Source organism: Cyprinus carpio, chromosome B2, assembly GCF_018340385.1.
Source record: "Cyprinus carpio isolate SPL01 chromosome B2, ASM1834038v1, whole genome shotgun sequence".
NCBI lineage: Eukaryota > Metazoa > Chordata > Actinopteri > Cypriniformes > Cyprinidae > Cyprinus > Cyprinus carpio.
In genome coordinates this window covers 8,032,028-8,051,753 of record NC_056598.1, presented here as the reverse complement: position 1 = coordinate 8,051,753, position 19,726 = coordinate 8,032,028, and the positions used below count along the sequence as shown (strand labels likewise).

Genomic DNA, 19,726 nt, shown 5'->3' with positions numbered 1-19,726 from the left:
GATGGCCAACTGGATAGGTAGGATGCCATCAACCTGGCTTATCAGACACTAGGGTGTACCCTTACAATGTTTTTGTTGTGAGCTCACTCTACTAGAAGATGTTGCATCCTTCCTGAGGCACCTGGCTCATGGTGACTAACCACCCTGCCAGCCCCCCTGATATTTGTAGGAGCTCTGGGCTGGAGGACCCCCAGAACACAATTTGCTAGATTCTACCGACGTCCTGTTCTGGAGACAGGTCTCTCCTGCTGTTTTCACTTCCAATCAAGGTCCCCAGAAGCACAGAGAGGGCCCTGTTTTAGTGTTGGCTTGCTTAAAACCATCAAGCGAGTCGTACTGTAGGACCGGTCACGCTCCGACTCCCGTCCGCAAATCCAGTGCCACTCTACTCGCTAGGAATCACAGTGTTCTCCCGGTCAGACTTCTTGCCCATTTTCCAAGAGGGTTACAATCCACATCTACTCATTCGATCTGCACAATTATTTTGTTCATATGTTCAAGGTGTAAGTGCTTCCCAAATCCTCATTTCGGGAAGGATGGGGTTTCCTGCAACCACATGTGGATACGGTACGTTTGCCCAGTGTTATCCAATCTCACTGAGGTGGGTAGGTGCTATGACACAAGTCAAGTCAATAAGTTCCCTTTGACTTATATAGCGCGTTTTAAACAAATACAGATTGTGCTCAACGCAACTTTCCGGAAACACATATTTAATTAGCGAAAAATAGTGGGTGCATAATGTCAAACCTTATGCACAAGGTTCAAAACCAATATTTTTCAGTTACTGGTAGTTCCATATTTGTCTGGTGCTCCCCCCCTTGTTGTCCTCATTTGCGTGTTGTCCATGTGTTTTTCAGTTTAAAGGTCGTCGTATTTCAGCTGTGGCAATCGTTTGCAATTAGCGTCACAACTATTTTTATTCGTGAAATGGAGTGGTCCCAACTACAGACTAAGCTATAAGGCGACAGCAGCGACAAGGTACCAACCCTTCATCGGTGACAGAATGGAGAGAAAAAAATCCTTGGGGAGAAACCAGGCTCAGTCGGGGGGCCCGAGCTCCCTCTGGCCAGACCACCCTCAGCTGTTCAAGTCCAGGCGGCAGCAAAGGTCACATTGTGCAGAGACCTCACAATGGTTCCTGTGTTCTTGGTCCTGGTGGTCCGTTGAGACAAGGTCTTTACAGTTGGGATCTGTATCTGGGGGTCTATCTAGTTGGTCTCTGCTGGACTTCGGGCCTGTTATGGCGTCCTTTCTAGGTTGTCATCCACCATTTGGTCTGGATAAGGTGATGTAGATCTGGTGGCTACTGTGACCTCGGTATTGTATAAGCGCGCAAACAGGTAGACTAATATTAGAGTTTTTAGATGCCATTCTTCGACACGATGAAGCAAGTGAACATCGGGGGTTATGGTGCAAGTGTTCCGGTTTCCGGTTGATCCTAAATTAGGCAGCCTCAAAACCTTTTACCGATTTGCGTATACGATTGGAACCATGCTAATGCACTTCCAATTATGCCCCACCAAAGTTGCTAGTCTATGCAAAAGGAATGTTGTGGGTCAAATCGTGTCGAGCCACAGTGCTTACAGGGGAACCAATCGCAATAATAGAGAGCTACAACCACGATCAGATGCTACGCGAGGTCATTTGTTTGGAACTCTAAGTCCGAGCAGCTCGCCAGTATTCTATGATCATGGTCTAATCCTAACTGCGAAACTACCCTAAAGATATCATTTTTCTGTAAGCAGCGCAATAGATTTGTTGCGGCCAAACAGTGAACTGGTCTTCTTGTTGAATGTCTAGGTATGTCTGCACCCCTCGTTGCCATAAGGAGGCAACGGGAGGACAATACGTTCCGTTTGCACAGAAGGGCTTGTCGCACAGTGAGCGGCCCAGGTCAGGGCGCGTCTCACCCCGCAAAACACGTGAGTCTTGCCATGGTACCTTGTGCCTCATGTAAACATTTTTTTCATTTGTACGCGTCCAATAATTCTTCTTTAAAATGCCATAAGTTGTGCTTCCATATTTTGTTGTGGGACAAGTGCCTTCGAAAGTGTACCACATTCATTTAGTTGCTGTTAAACTAAAGCTGCAAAGGACCAGTAGTTCGTTTAATACAACCATGTCTCTAAAGCCATACGCGAAAACAATCTCAGGACAAACATGTCTGTTGTCTCGCAACACAACTTTTTTACTATTTTTATAATCAAAGATCTGTTTTCTGCTGTAACGCTGACACATTATTAGTCATTGTCGTTTATCTTGCATATTTGGGTGTCTCTCTCTTATGATCTTCTTGACAGCTTGATTTAACATACCAGAGGTGCTGAAGTTTACCTCATGGCATGGGACGATAGAATCAAACAGCGTTAATGCATGAAGCCCAGTCTACTAATGTCACGACCTATGAAACCGAAACAATAGAAACATTTATGCATTGAATTCTGGTATTCACTTAACGTATCCATGTTTTATGGTCAGTGTCCCCACAAAAGCTCTAGTAACACTCGGCTTATTTTTTCTGCAGTTTTGGGGGCGGCTTTACTGTGGATATTTTTAAACCACAATCTGTTTATTAGGTGCACACGTAGTAACTAGTTAGATTGCTTCATAGTTTCAATCGATAACCACATTGCTGAATATATTAGTGCTGCTTTGTACACTATTCCACATGTAACGGCAAAATATTATCGATATTGTAGCAAGGGCTGATTTCACATCGTATATGACCCATTCTGCATCATTTCTACATCCTTCTATTATCACATTCTTTTTATTTTAGTTACTCCTGTGTGTTTTTTTTTTCCATCTGCACAAACTATTCTTTCCTTTTTTCCTGTCTATTTAAGCATTGATATAGATGGGACACCCAGTTGCACAGCCAAGAATGCTTCATATATGGTTTAATGGCTAACAACTCAATGACAGTGTCGTTCATGGCTCCAATCAAACAATCTTTATGTATAGAACAGTGTAAGCCTGTGCGTCCAGCAGCAAGTCCTGGACCGGACTGCATATGAATAGATAGGAAAACGAAAGATAGGTCTACATCTACTAGTACTCAATACCCGCATGCTCCATTCTATGCTTTTCCTTCTGGTTCACCGGCACCCCGGATTGGACCAGTGATTCTGGGACTGAATGAAGTGTCAAAGACTTAAATTGAAATGCCTTTTTTTGTAGCTACTGGTATCCCGTAGATGGTAAAATCAAAAGGGGGGGGGTTTTATGTTGTGAACCAGGATTTTGACAATCATTTTGCACTTCTTTTGTTTGTCACTTTAACTGTTTTTTGTTTCAGGATGCACAAATTGTACTTTAACCGAAAAAAAAAAAAAAAGAATTACACTCTGTCCTTCCATGCTTGTTTTAAGATATCAGCCAACACCACCAGGCTCCGGCATTTAAATAACACTCCAGCCTCCGCTCTGGGTTCACAATTTCCCACTCACGCTCCACTCCTTGCTCCCTGATATCAGAAACACTGCTCCGCCTTCGCTCCCCTGTCTACAAGTCTTTTAGTATGTGAAAATAGCCCAGTCTTGTTCATAAAGTATATTAAAAAAAATAATAATAAATAAAAAAACAGGAGAGTTTTAAAGTGGCTTATGGGAAACCATAGTGTTGCAAAACTTTTTTCCTAACACATGACCAGCTAGTAACATGGTTGTCAGACATTAAAAGGTTAAATTACTGATTTGAAAACTAAAACAGTATGTTTTTGTCAGTTATTTTAACCTACAGGATCGATGTTTTCTTACAGATTACTGGCTCCTTCGACAGAACAGCAACAGCGTGACGTAGCACTGTATGACATTTGTTTTGAATGCAGTATTGAAGAGAGCGGATTGCTATGTGAATAAGTGTTGTCGTACTTTTTAAATCATGGTTTCAGCTGAACATAGCTATATCTAGACAGGAACAAACAAAATTCCTTGAGAATTGTAAACTTCCCGCTTCATGTCAATTGCCGTCATTCATAGCCTTCACATTTCATTCTGATTTTGAGTGATCCTTCTCTATTCAAGCTAAATCAAATATGTTTTTTAACATGTACAATTCTTGCTTTATATTCCTTTATTATTATGGACTGTGACTTCAAGGAATGTTTACTCGTTATGGAGCGGTTGTGGGCGCGCTCTTGGACGAGGTTGGTGAAAACCACGACTTTTACAAAATTCCGCCTACGATCAGGCCAAAATCACAACGTCTCAACTACTGCCGCTACGCTCTCAACTCAGGCTCGGAGTACATACTTTGGTGCTACCGAAGGGAGGAAAAGGAGACAGAACCCGCACTTGAAACAACCCGAAGACTCACAGAAGTCTGCCATCGAGGACATCCCCTGCATAAGATACTCGGCCTGGAGGCCCCGACACTTGGGGTGGAGTGAGACTTGACCTCCATGGGAGAGGGGACGGCAGAGGTCATTATAAGCTATAGCAATTGCATCCTCATATCCACAGACTGAAGGTCTGTTGTAGTTAGTGGGGAGGAACGCTCTTAGGGGGAACAGAGCAAATGACCAACTGGGTCCGCCCCTTGTCTACAGGGCAGCTCTGTGCGATGACTGTGCTCGACCAGGACAATATACCCATAAGTTTTTCTGGCGTGGCTTCCTGAACGGAGGTAGTGGGAATTAAGGCCTGGAGGAACCATGGTGTAGAAGAGGGGACCTTAGGAAATACCCCACTCACTCAAGGGTAAAGAAGAGCTTTTTTACAGACGCTCAGAATGGGAACAACCCCCCCCACCCGTCTATAAGGACGGCGCCACAGGACAGGGCCTGTAGGTCCCCAATCTCTCTTAAGACGAAGATCCACTTCCATCCCAGCATCAATGCCGCAACCCGCGTCTTCTATAGTGATCCCCCACCCCCCTTTTTCCCTTTTCCCTTCTTCGCTCTTCCGCTGGCGCGCCACGATCAGAGCTCTCCTCAATAGGCTCCAAAGGGAGGCCTACAGGAGAGATTCCAGCACCACAGCCAAGGTCCCACCGTGGGGAATGCATCGCAATTCGTCTACCAGGGCCCCCTAAGCGCACCACACGAGGTCAAACGTGTAACCAGGGGAGTCTGCCCATGACCATGGCACCACTGAGAGGGCTCGTGGTAGGCAGATAACTGGCTGCCACCGTAGCCTTCAGGGCTGGAGTGGTTTCCAAACCCTGTGGGGAAAGGCAGGAAACGGGCCTGAAGGAACTCCAATGCCACTCCTGTACCAACCAGGCAAGTTACAAGGCACCCGCGGTGGTGGGTTAGCTGATTTAGACAAATATTACAAGAAAACCTTGGTGTATCAGGAGGCAGACCTCAAGGTTAGCTCTAGTCGCTCTCTGTCTACACTAGCACAGACCTAAGTTTTCCATTTCTGATCATGGACTGGCTTTTTTGAACAGGTTGTCATGCGTTTATACCTTTTTATAGTGTAGGCACTGAAGCAAGGACAACAGATTTAGTTTGCAAAAATGAAGCCCATAGTACCTGCTCTCATGCCCCCCAGTCCACATGTCTAAATTGATTACAATGAACCCTGGAAGAATCGTTTACTGCATTTCGTTTAATTGCTTAAATTAACGTCGTCAGAACACAGTCATGGATTTCAGCCCAATCTCCTGCCATCCTCCGCCTTTTTTGCATCCCATGGGGACCTAATTACGTATTATAATTATGGAATACTGTGTTTTTATGCATTGTGTTGTAGTAGAGCCACTGGTAAAAAGCATAAAACATGTCTGATTTGTGATCGTGATAAGAAACTCTCCGTACTCTACGACCAGCTGTTCTCATTCCGAAGTCTCAACGCCCCCCAAGCAACTCTGGCATATTTTGCGCCCGTCTCTCTTTAAAACACAACCTAATTCAGAAATCAGCTCATGTCAGAAGGGAGGACTACGATGGGGTGAACTGTGATTACCCCGACATGGTCCCTACACAGTGTTCATGGGCCTTAGCCTACTCACTGAAGAGCCGGGAAAATCTGTTGAAGTTACTCACTTTCGGAACAACATGTCATTAATGGGATTTGCACGACTTGACAACGTCTTAACCCCGGCCAGCGTGACATACGTATAACCTCTGTAAATAACTATAATTGAAATCAGTGTCGCACACACTTCAATGCACTTTGAATGGAAACATAGACGTGTGCTCTGAACTGGAATCATGGCGAGACACTATCCTGTGATGTTGATTCACAGAGGAGCCACATCGTTCACACCAAATAGAACAAAACGTGTGAAGACATAATAGAAATACAAAAAGGGCAGAGCCGGGGGGTGCAGGACTGGAATTGAGAATTGCTGCCTCTGAGACTGCTCAAAATCGTGGTTTGAATCTCACTGGCAACTCCCTTTACGATATGGCAAACGTAAGCTTACCCAGGACTAGTGAAGTCAGTCCCAGAACGAGCTGGCCGCACTTTTTAGCTCTTTCTCCAGGATCAGGAAACAGTCCTCCATAAAATGTGCTGCACACCACTCTGAATATTTGGGTGACCTGTTCTGGAACGTGTTGTAAAATACAAAACTTAAGGAACAAAGATTTTTTATACGCTTAGAAAATCGACCACGTTTTATTGGGTTCCCCCCCCCCCAACCCCCAGCCCCATCTTACTCGTGTAACTACTCATCGATACCGCTCCTTTCACAATAGGGATAAAAAATCGTGGACACCGTGTTTCGGTAGGCCTTCTAAATCACTCCTGTTTGGCTACTAAGAATGACTGGTGACTAAGCTAAATGCTAGCATAGTGGCGCCCGTGCGCTACAGTTGATTGCGTGGCACGCCCATGAGAGCGGAGAGGTACAATATCAGGCTAATCCCAAAATCCTCAGTACTCATCTTGCTGGATCTCGTCTGCTGCCTTTGACAAGTTGTAAATCACCCGAATTCTGACGTCCACCCCTCAGAAAGATGGGCATCTCTGGAAACAGACAATCCTGTGGGCCAAGTCCCTACCTCTCAGATAGATCCTTCAGGGACGTCATTAGGGATTCTGTTCATTCAGAAAGCATGGCCTTTTCCTATCACTGCTATGCTGCTGACCCTCAACTCTACCTGTTACATTTCCCCCACAATCAGATGATCCGACGGGAGTCTGCATCAGCATTTGTCAGCACTGCCTGTTCTGAGCTGGGTACAGTTCATAGTCGGATGAAACACTACACTCACCATCGCTCCACCTGACTACAGATCAGGACCCCCCTGCTGGTGGTTCCGCCTAGCTCGTTGGTAAATCTCAAACAAACTCTATCACTGAGAGTCCCTACAGCCTCAAACAATAACTCTTCCAGGACAGCCCAGAACCGTTAGGAGTTGTGATGGGATCATCAGTTAAGCTCTCTACCGACGGGGTGGCTAAATGACGTCCGAGCGCCTGCAGATTTGCACCTATACAACATACAGGAGAATTATTAGATAGTGGTGAGCTTTCCTGTCAACGAACAATATGACTAAGAAAATATCGGTCGTACACTGAACCTACACCATGGGACAGAAAACCCAGAGGACGAATCGAAAAACTATCTTGGGCATTGTGACAGATAGATGGTACGTATAATTAAATGTAGAATGCAAATATCAATTGACGGAATTAAAAACCGAGGAATAAATGTGAGTGTAACGAAGAATGAAACAAACTTGGGCCTAAAAGGTGGCTCTTTATTTGTACGGATTTGAGACAAACACCGATGATCGATCAAAAAGAAGGAAAAGATTGTAAATCGTTAGTTCTAATTTTTTTATTTTGTCTCCGATTACGTGTGATCCATTATTCATTTGGCAGTATTTCTGTTCTACTGGTCTCCCCACATGCGGCAGACGTGAACCAACGTCCACTTACTGTTAAGCCATCCACTGCGCTCATGGCATTAGTTCTAGAAACGAACGACACACAACAAACAACAGTTAAAGTGGGATTTATACTTTTCGCCTGGGCGTGGCTACGCTGACTGCTGACCACCCAGACGAGATCTTCCCCTTCCCAAATGGGATCCGAGGATGTACCAACTTGCTCGCGTTCGCCGTGTTGTACTATTCTTTGAGAAAGGACAGGAGGAGCCGCCCCATGAGAAGTAGAGTGTCCTCTAAAGTCGGGTTCGAGGAGTTTTACACGGTGTGAGATAGACGGGGAGTCACATGCAGGTCTGGCACCGTTACAAGTCTTTCGCATGTAAGAGTTGATGAATTAATCATTTCTGTTATGTACAAACATTAAAAACAATTTAAACTACCTTGGCAGTCACGCCACCCCAGCATCCCATACACAAGACAACTTTAAGCCAATAGATGTGACTTCAATTATCTGCAAAGTGAATTCTAATTCGTATCGTTTGTTACTTTAATCAAATCATATGATCATATACACCTAATCAGCTCCTACTCATAGAGCATGTGGACAAATCCTACTGCGCGGACATTGTTTTTCCGCACTAATAAAAATCGCATGTTTCACGTCCAGAATACGCAAAAACACCATCGATGGACGCTTTGATACTATACATTACATACTGCTTATGTTTGCACACCAAACGCCGACACACAGGACGTGGCGATGTCTCGGCTTAGAATCGCCCTAAACTCGATGCAAGCCTTTCCGGCATGCGGAAAGTCTAGACAAAAATGCTGGGTGCACCCGCCACTACAACAAGAAAGTCGGAAAACAACCTTGATTGCGTATATTTTCCACGCCTCGCCCATGACGGAAATTGGGGACAACGTCGAAGTTATAAATCAGCCATTGGAAAACAGGGAGAAAGGGAACCGATGGCCAACCCCGCGCAGCCGAGGCAGTTCCGTCTATAGATGGAAACCAACAAAAAAAAATGAGCAGATTATTATTCATTATTCTTTCTTGTTTTTATCTATTTTATTGAAATTTATGTTTGTGGGACTTCTAACATGTTTGGTTGGTTTTACAAAAAGTGTAAATTCACATCAGAGAGTCTCCGTTGGAATGCCCGCCATGTATTCTTGCGGTCTATAAGGTAAACAAATAATATAATAATGCTACCCCTGTTTGCCAACAGGGGTTTTGGCTCAAAAGGTGTTGGTTTTCGTCCCGAGCTACTTTTCTTCGCATCGTGTCCTTGTTCATCTATAACGTGATTGGTGTGACTGGATCGATGAGATATGCGACTTGACCTTCGAATAATATCATACTGGACCTTTCCCACTCTGCACCCTAGACTACATGGCGCGTCTTCCACCTCGCTCTAGATCATGAGCCCTTCAGAGGAGTGTCGAGTGCGAAATTGGGGTCCAGCCGGACACAGAGACTAACCCTCGACTTCCTCATCTGTGTCATCCGTTTGTTCGTGCGTAGGGTCTTAACTACCCTAGTATATCCACATAGTTATCATGTTTTCCACTACGCCTTATACGAATGTGGTGGTGAGGTACTCGTATCGAAAAAAGATGTTACTCGAACGTGATCCATATCACGTTCGAATATTAACCACCCTAATCACCATGGACACAGCGTGGGCATCAGCGCACTACATCTCTAATTCACTGAGAGCTACTCAGAAATGTCTCTGGAACAAGTTGAGCAGAATGAGTCTCCATGTGTCCGCTCAAAGGAATCAAAATGGACGTTCGATGGGTGAGATCTTCGCTTCCAAACTGGTCTTCGGTAGCGGAGACAGCACACAAATCGTCCCGATCGGAACTTGAGTTGAGTCCAAGCTCTCTGCGTTAGTCTCTCAGAGCTAGACTACTTGTGGAAGAGATATCACATAGAGGGATATCTTCTCTGATCGAAATAACAGGTTTTGATCAACTGCTTATCAAGCCTCTACAACTGATCCAGAATGCAAGCAGCAAGGTTTGTCTTCGTAATGAGCCAAAACAAAAGATCACGTTACTCCTCTCATCATCAGGTTACATCTGCCTACCAGTAGCCCGCTCAACATCAAATTCAAGGTTACTGATGCATTGCCTACAAGACGACCACTGGCACCAGCACCAATATACTATAAACATCACTAGTTCAAACTTATGCGCCTCCAGAAGCTTGCTGTTCTGTAACGTGGATAACGCAGGCCTTGTGGTGTCATCCCAAAAGAGGTTCAAAATCGACTCTCACAAATCCTTTTCCTGGACTGTGCCCGGTGGTGGAATGACCCTTCCCAATCTGCAATTCGAAGCATCCGGCATCTCGCGGACTCATTTTTACCCAATAAATACCATCATAAAGCATCCCTCCATCATTTTTCGCAGCAAGCCAACTTGCACCCACCACCACAGCGCCCAATCATGAGCACTCCTTGGTCTATCCTATCTGTTTGGAAAAAAAAAAGATTCATTTTGACTACGAACGTTCTCACTGTGCGTTAGACTAACTGAGACTGTTATACACTTGTGCACTTGTAATACTGTTGTTGTTCTTCTCGTTGGTCCTTTGATTGCTTCTATTGTTCTCATTTGTAAGTCACTTAGGATATAAAGCGAGCCCTCTCTGCTTACCACTGAAAAATTAATATGTAAATGTAATGTCATAAGTTGAGGGAAGAACACATAGTGGAATATGGGACCAAAACGGTCCAGTGTTTTCCTTTAACCACCTGATGGTGCATCTTCACGGACAATGGTGCCGGCGTGGCAATAGTGAGAATCAAACTCTGGTATACACCTTTTTCCTGAGGTGCTGTGAACAGCGCTGGGCGGCGCTCCAACCCTATGCAAAGCTTCCCACCATCGTGAAGTAGCCCCAAATGGGTGAGTACTCATAAACCCCCCGACCCCCCACCCCCCTCCGGCATTTAAGCGAGGGTGGACGGACGAGTCCTTCACCACTTTTATGCAAAGAATATCCCCTCTTTGGGCTCTTGGAGGACTTTAGTCGCTTTGCAACTTTACAGATCTTTTCTTATGGCAACCAGAGCTTGTAACACTCCAAAGAGAAAGGAAAACTTGACCAAATCCGCGCCACCCACCTCAAACTATGCCCCCTTTGAATAATAGCTTGTGTATCTTTTTTACCAATTACCATACCATTCTTTCGGTCTGCTGGATAACATAACTCTCATTTCCACTTTTGGAAGCCAAAACACATAGACACATCATTTGCCAAAGCACTAAAGTGTCGTCTTACTAGCTGTTGTTCCGCCCCTGTCTACTGTGTCACAGTAACAGTAGTAATTCAAGTGGTTGTCTTATCAGTTTCTTTGTTTTCCCAAGAGAATAATATGAGCTAATGGGACAAATTTAGAGGCCGTACCCGCCACCCCCACCTTGCAAATTACTTCCAATTGTACCTGATCTGCTGGTCTCGTCATAAAGCTATATCCCGACCTCCGGCCCCTGACCACCCATATCCTGTCTTGGCAACACTAGTAATTTGTGCTCAGATTTGCAGATCAGCCAATTGTGCAGCGGCAACCTTGCTCTTACTTGTTAGGCCAATCTCATGGCACACTCAGCCATCCCCTTTGGTATTCTAGGCCGGATGAATAGAAAGACCAGGGTGATAATGATTTAATGGACATAGTGTTGATGATTAGTCATTTACACGTGGTTCGCATGTCTCCAGAGGGGTGGTAAGCGCCATTTAAGGGTCCTGTCAAAGTACGCCATATCACCACGCTGCATACCAGACATTTTTATTTATTATTTGTCCACAGCAATCTAAGCAGGACTATTACTACTTACATTTCCGGCCAAGTACCACCTTTAATCGAGAACAAATCAGATACTAAAAATTTAATTTGTAGCTGTCCCATTATGTTTTTCCAGTAAGACGTTGTTCAACAAAATTCGAGGTGTACACAGGACCACCTGACTAATTGAGATGGAGCTCAGTTTAACGAAGTGCTATAATGAGTTTATTATATTAAAGCTTCAAATTCTTTCCACTGTGAAAGTAGGATTATCATCAGGTGGGATGCACGACCTTACCAGAATGAAATATAGCAGTAACATTCACCCAATAATGCCACACTGGCTCCCCTGAAAGCATTACAGCATCACTTTCATCATCTCAATGTCACATATCCACAACGCCACTAAATGCATTGCTTGTCAGACCCAAGTTTTTAGTAGTTAAGGGGAAAAAAATATTTTTATGTTATGTTATGTTTATGCCCGTGAAACAGGCACTAAGGAACATAATTGTGCAATTAGAAAGTAAACCCACAAATACAATCTTCTTTTCTTTTTTAAGCCTTAGTGATATAGATTTATTTTTATATTTTGTTGTATGTGTGTGTGTGTGTGTGTGTGTGTGTGTGTGTCTGCATTAAATTGTTCAAAACTTACAGTAAAGACAATTTTAATACTACAAAATATTTCCATTTCATATAAATTCTTTTAAAGAACTCTTTTGAACTTTTTTTATCTTTTTTTATATTCATATATATATATATTATTTTTTTTTACGATAAATATATATCTTGTACATAAATGCAGCAAAACACTATTTTTTCAGCTTTGACAATCCAAATCATTCTGATATGCTAACTTGGTATTCAGGAAACATTTCTTAAGGATCACGTAACACTGAAGACTGGAGTAATGGCTGGTGAAAATTCAGTTTTGCTTAACACAGGAATACATTTGTAAATTATAGTACATATATTTTAAATAAATTGTTATAATATTTCACAATGTTAAATTTTTACTATTTTTTAATCATATGATCTCTAGAATCACATTGCCTTGGTAATTATTGCCTTGGTGAGCCAAAAAAAAAAATTCTTTCAAAAACATTGAAAGCCATTGTATATATAATCATTCAAATAATAATTTTATGTTATCATTTTTGTGCCAGTAGTGTTTTTACAAGTTCACTAGTTACAGAAATACAGTATACATTCATATTTGTACATTTCTTGTAATGTGTGGAGTTTTGTGAAACAATATTTCTGTCATGACAACTCTCTGAGGTATTGGCATGGTAATGTACATGACAATGTTAATGTATTTGGTCTTGGCGGAATAGATCTGCTATGCTGCTGCTGCGGCAGAGCAAGTACAGAGACTTGCTACTGCCAATACATCCACAACTGGCTGCTGTGAGCATGTAAGAAATATTGATGCTGCAAATATAACATACATGAAATAACCCCCATAGCATACATGAATCACCTCGCCGCAGAGATCTATACAGGTGGTGCAGGGGAAGGTGGAGGGGTTTCTGAAGCAAGCTGCACTGCTACGGCTAGCTCTAGTCATATATTTGAATGTTGAGCATCAAGCTCATTGGCTACCAATACAGGAGAGAACCAATCAGCTACAGTATGCCATGTGATAATGATGATGTCATTACATCAGATTGAGTTAGACCTATCGGACTGCTATCAGAGTTTCATGCCAGAACTCTGTATGTATTGTGAAAAGCTCTACACAAGTAAAACTGACTTGACTAAACACGCTTTAATCAGGATCAATAGAGTATCTAGTATTGCCTCTACAGTGAAAAGCTGTAGCATTGTTTGGTTAAAATAGACTATGAAAGTTTGCAGTACTGTACATGATTTAACTGAACATTTGATTCTAAATTAGCCGATTTGCTCTGCTCTCTTTTTTTGATCAGCCGTTGAAGCTTGTGCATTGTGAGGTTTGCAGTATAGTGTCCAGCTCCTGGCCAGATGCTGGGACGTGAGGCAGGAGCCGAGATTGACCAGTCCTCCTGCATCTGGAGAATGAACAACGCACCCACCCGTGGCTTTGAGAGGGATGTGGGCCGCATGACAGACCTGAGAGTGTGTGTCTCACACTAGTGTTCCTCTGCTAATTCAAAACCCCAGCACTTCTTTGGCCAGGGGGAATGAGACAGTCTATGTGGTGTGGGGACCCTTGCGCAACATGAGGCAAGATGGCAAGGGCATTGTGTACAACATGCCAGCGGCAAGCGGTGGAAAATACCCTACATGCACGATCTACGTCACCACAGAGGACCGCATGAATTACTGCGACACTGTTTTCAAGAAGGAAACGTGGCAAAGACAGGTAACAGCACTGTAGCCATCATCACTGTTTAGATTTAATGTGAAGTCAGCAATGTCAGGATGACACATTATTATAATGTAGTGAAGAAAAATTTTTGTATAGTCACACTGTATCATAGTACATGTAGTTAGTGTATTTTTATCTATGTTTACTTGTTATGGGCAGGGGAGTGAATGTTTATGAGTGACAATTGTGCCACCCGCTGGTCTTGAGTCGTACGGAGGAGCTCCGGAAGAATGCTCTATTCCAGTATCAAATCACTGAGGGTACTTTGTGAGGGTGATTTAGCCTTCATGCACAGCTATTTTGACATATGATGTAAGACAGACGCAAGTGCCGTTATAAAATCGGGCTTTATAAATAAAATGAACGTTCAAAAACGGAAATACATAAAAGTGCAGAGAGTAATGTTATGCATTTGTCGCCTTCTCCTGCCGCTTAGTTCCTAAGCAAAGGGGTAAACAGCAGCTGGCTTTGATGATCGCAAAGTGATCCGCGGTTCGGACTCAAATATTATAATATGAACACAAGTCCAGCGGGGTCAGGGGGAGCAATCGAACTCGGGTTCGGACCAGGGCAAGTGAACCAAGTGTGAAAGCACCATCAGAATCAGGCTATCTATTTGCTCGCACGCATCAGCTCTGTTTCATCTCGAGACATCGCTTCTGTCTTTTTATGCTTTCGCCAAATTCCAGCAGTGTCCATAGCAAATCCGGCCATGGCACGAGAAGAACTGGCTCTTAAAGGCAATGGAAGATGAGACTCTGATTGGTTTATTGCACGTTACGCCCAAAAAACACCCATTACTCATTAAGAGAATAGGGACAACCCGTTTAGAACATTTTTGGTTGGCTCCGACATTCCTTTGCCAAACAAGCCAGACAACATATAAGTTAATGTTACAGTTTGTTACATTTAACAAAAAAACAACATACCACGGAAGTGTAACCCGAAATCTGACTTATAAATGAAATTTTGACCGAGACTATCTCTGTGAGTAATGGCGCCTGCTCTAGGCAGTTTTCGCCGATAATCAACTGAGCTTCTTGTTCCCACAATGCAAAGCGTAACTCAAAAATACAGAAAAAACACCTGTAAAAACCAAATAGGAAAATTCCTTCAAATTACTGGAGTATATTGTACTGTATTTTTACTGAATTTTTTATAGTAGAATGGCAGCTGTGCATTTCATCTGAAGACAGTGTTCTTTGTCCTCTTTAGATGTGTAATACAAATAGCTGTAGCCTTATGTAAAATGGTAAACTTCAGTAACTCCAGTGTTCTTGGGAAGGCAAAGTAGGTAAAATCTTCCTCGCATTGTTGTCAACATCCCAGCGGTAACAAAGGTGAGATGTCAGCCAGAAGAAATCAATGGACTCTCAAAGGTTATTTGAGTTCTGAAGTGCACTCAGCTAAAAGCAATGAGTCTGGCACACTGTGCTACCACAGCACAGGAATTAATCAGCTGTTGATATTACTCATTACAGTCATCAGACCATAACATAACACCCTCATGAATGTTTCATTTGAGTTGAGCGCCTCACAAAGTCAGCAGGTTCACTGTAACTCTCTAAAATGTCTAAAAAAATCTCTATTTCATGGAGAGGCTTAGATTACATTTGATCAGTCCGACTGAAATGCTGCGATAGTTCTGCCTTTCAAGAGTAATCCCCACATGATAGTCCTAATGCTGTTGTGTTATAGCATAGATAAGAGATATTCCTAAGGAGGCCTGGAGAGGATTATCCTTTATCCTACATCAATTCCTTTTGAGAGGAAAAGCAAGCAGATAGTGATGTCTCTAACAGTGTGCTGCAGTTTGTATATCCGGTAGGTGAGATGCGGCCATTTACCGCATAGAGAAGAGACACTTATAGTGTGAGTGAATGCACTGCCATGAGCAGATGTGTGTCTAATGTCAGTAATAAATCAGCTTTAATAGAGCAGATCGGCATGTCAGGAAACAGTTGGCAGCAAAGCCTTTGTTTTGAATCACATTTCTGAAGCAGCTTCACTTACAGGCAACACCCTGCGATTGGACCGTGTGGTTGAAATGCATCAAATTATCGCTAATACAGCCTAAAATCAAAGAAAGCTGCGGCAGAATCCAAAAGAACTTAAATGTCAGTGAATGCAGTTTTATACTATAAATAATACATAGTAAATATGAAATCTTAATAATTAAAGGTTTATAAAAAAATAAAAAATAAAACTTTGTCCTCCTCAGAAATCACTTTCTATTTTAGCTGATGTCACTTAATCTGTCTTACTTTTTTATCCCTATCCCTCTAAACTAATGCCCACTTTTCATGTTCAAATTATTATTATTTGCATTATTATTTCAAAAAATGCTCAGTGCATTTAAAATCCACAACAAAAACTTTACTCAGTGTTCACATTATTTTGAAAACATTTCATCTTTTATATATGATTCCTCACAACACACGCGTATTCAATCAATCAATTATAGTTCCATTCTACAAAAATTCTACATCTATACTACAAAAAAAAAAAAAAAAAAAAAAAGACTTTAACCTAAAGCTTGACATTTTTAGAAAACTTTTAGGGCATGGAATATTATATAAATCTTGAGGTGCATCTTGCATCCTTTAAAAGAAAATAAGATGGTTAAAATAAAATAAGCTCCTAATGAAAACTTCTTTCCCTATGGAAAATGAATTTGCACATCAATTTCATGCTCTAGTTAGGTTCTATCAGGAACTATTCAGTATAGAAGTAATATAGATATGAAAAACAGGATTGATTCCAACCTGCCAACTCCTAAAACATATTTGAAATCCTTTTTTGAGATCTGCTTTAACGGCAGTGGATTTTAATTCCCATTAGATTTTGGGGAAAGTGTGAAATAAACCGTTTTGTTTTTTTAATAAAAGACAGATGGTTACATCCTTTGCTTTATCCATATCTTTATTAGATTTAGTACAGCAAATATCCTACCAGATTGATGTCAACTTTAGAATAACGTTTTTAAGGGGTCAGTGACATGATGCTAATCATTAAACATGGATGTATTATTTATGAAAATAATAATAATAATAATTAAAAATGCAGTTCATAAATACAGTGACATTTGAATACACCTCTTCTATGTTGAGCATATTTTACATTTTTATTTCTTTATTTATATTTTTTGGGTGGAGGGAGTTTTGAAAAGAAAACCTTGGGTAGTCTAGCATAATATTTTTTTTTCGATTACACTGCCTTTTAAAAGTTTGGATAAAAAAAATACAGTTACAGTTATTTTATAAAAATATAGTAAAAACAATATTGTGATATATTATTACAATTCAAATAAATGATCTCTATTTTCTATTTAATTTAAGTCTATTTAATTTTAAATTTATAACATTACAATTGCCTTTACTGTCACTTTTGCTAATTAAAAGTATTCATTTATTTTTAAAAAAGATTATTAACCCCAAACATTTGAACAGTAGTGTATTTCTTAGGTAGAAAAAAAGTCTCAGGTTACACATGTAACCATGGTTCCCTGAGAATAGGAACGGCACGCTGCATCCTCTAGTGGGTGCTAGGGGAACACCTTCAGCGGACCGTGCCTGGTGCATGAATGAAAAAACAACAAATGAACCTGACATTGGCAGGCAGCAGTCTATGATAAACAATAAACGCTTCTGCAGGTATAAAAGAGTACCCATGGAATACCGCCATCTTCTTTTTGTCTGAAGGAGACGCAGGCAGGAATGCCTGAAGCATGGCTTCGGCAAAAGTCAGAGCAGCATCTCGTTCCCTATTCTCAGGGAACCATGGTTACATGCATAACCTGAGACGCCCTTTTGAAAGGGAACTTCACGATGCATCCTGCTATGGTATACCAATGCTTTGCCATGCTGTAGGGATGAGTGACCAAATAACTGGATTTCCTAAGTCAATAGGAATCAAGTAGCCGCATTTCCCCTTGCCCCAGCGAAATCCCTGGTGCCAGAGCCCAGATGCTACAAACCTCTACAGGGCAAGCTCCAAAGCTCGCCAATCATCATAGACTAGCCTCACCCTACGAAACTATGGAACTCCTAGAGTTGGAGGTCTCAACATAACACTTTTTTAGACCTAGAGGCTACCTATCTACCCCTCAACCACTAGGGACCAGTTAGTGAGGCTCAAAGAAAAAGAGCCTCCACACATTAATACTGCATTAGCGGAGCTATGGATGAGCGGAGGATTAAGCAGAATGACTCTACTTAACAATAGGATGCCAGAACACCACTCAATCCTGTTAGGGGAACTCTTACGAATGGAGGTCTCAACATAACAACTCTCTAAAGCGAGAAGCGCCCTGGCTACAAACTAACACCAGAGAGAGCCAGTTAGTGTGGCCTCAAAGGAGCCTAAATACTCATATTACTGCCAAAGTATGGAGTCCTGAAGAAAAGATGCTGGCAGTGCGACTGACTCTCTTAAATTAGAGGAAGCATAACAATCACTCAATCCTGGTGGAGGAACTCTTAAGATTGGGAGGGTATCAGCAATACATGACTTTCAAAATGAGAGGAGCCCTGGATACACTCAATCGGTAGGAGACACGCTCCTGAGGCTTGAAAGAAAGAGCCCACCACATCAAAACGGCATACAGTGGATGTCGCTAGAGGACGGATGCATTCAGCAGAACGAGTCTCTTAAATGAAAAGACATCCTAACAACACTCAGACCTAATTGAGGAGCTTTTAATAGGGGAGATCTCCGCAATAACAACTCTCTAAAGGTAGAGGAGACCTAGCTACACTCACTGCCAGAGGCCGTTTAGCAAGGCTCACAATCGAGCCTCCATACTAATTAGTACTGCCTAAGCGGAGCTCTGGAGAGCGGAGTGCGCAACGCAGAAGGGACTATGAAACCAAAAAGGAGCCTAACAATGCTTCAGTCCCTGGTTGGGGGGGAAGGAACTCTAAGAGCGGAGAGGTATCAGCATGAACGGTTGACTCTCTAAACCAAGAGGAGGACCTCTCTACAACTCAAAGAAGGAGGCAGTTTAGTAAGGCCTCAAAAAGATCCTACATACGTAAATTAATGCCAAGAACGGAGTTCCGCAGAGCACAGTCTTAAACAGTAGAAGCTCTCTTACAAGAGAAGAAGCATATAAACCACACTCAGCCCCTTAATTGAGAAGCTCTTACATAGTGGAGATCCCAGAACTAAACAACTCGCTTAAAACAACCAGAGGAGACCTAGCACACACTCAACGCCAGAGGCCAGTTAGCAGAAGGCTCACATAGAGAGTCCTACATACTAATAGTACTTCCTATGTGGATCGTTGGAGAGAATGGCGGCTGCAGCCTGCAGACTGACTCATCTGAACAAGGGAAAGCCTTAAAAAAAATCATTCTGAAGAGTGGATGGTCTCAGCAGAACGAATCTCTGAAACAATGGAGAAAAGGACCTTGCTACACTCAGCACTAGAGACAGTTAGCGAGGCTCAAGGAAAAAACGCATGTCCACTAATTCTACTGACTACTGGCTTCAGGCAGGATGACTCTCCTCTTATCACTTTTTACACTCTTAAATGAGAGGAAACCTAACAACCTCAACCCTTAATAGGTGAACTCTTGAGAGGGAAGCCTCTCATATGAGAGGGGACCTAATAAACTCAGTGCGTAGAGGACAAGAGGGTTGGAGAGATAGAAGCTTCAGGCGGAAAGTGATTTTCCTTTTTATTCTTAACTGATAGGAAGCCGAACAAACACTCAAAATCTAGTTAAAGCGCTCTGTAGAGCAACGCTTCAACCAAATGGACTCTCCCAAATG

At 42.4% G+C, this 19,726-nt stretch overlaps 1 pseudogene; it reads left to right on the top strand.

Moving 5' to 3' along the window:
- The window catches only part of LOC109089319, an 84,732-nt pseudogene that overhangs the window by 24,234 nt on the left and 40,772 nt on the right, over positions 1-19,726 (top strand).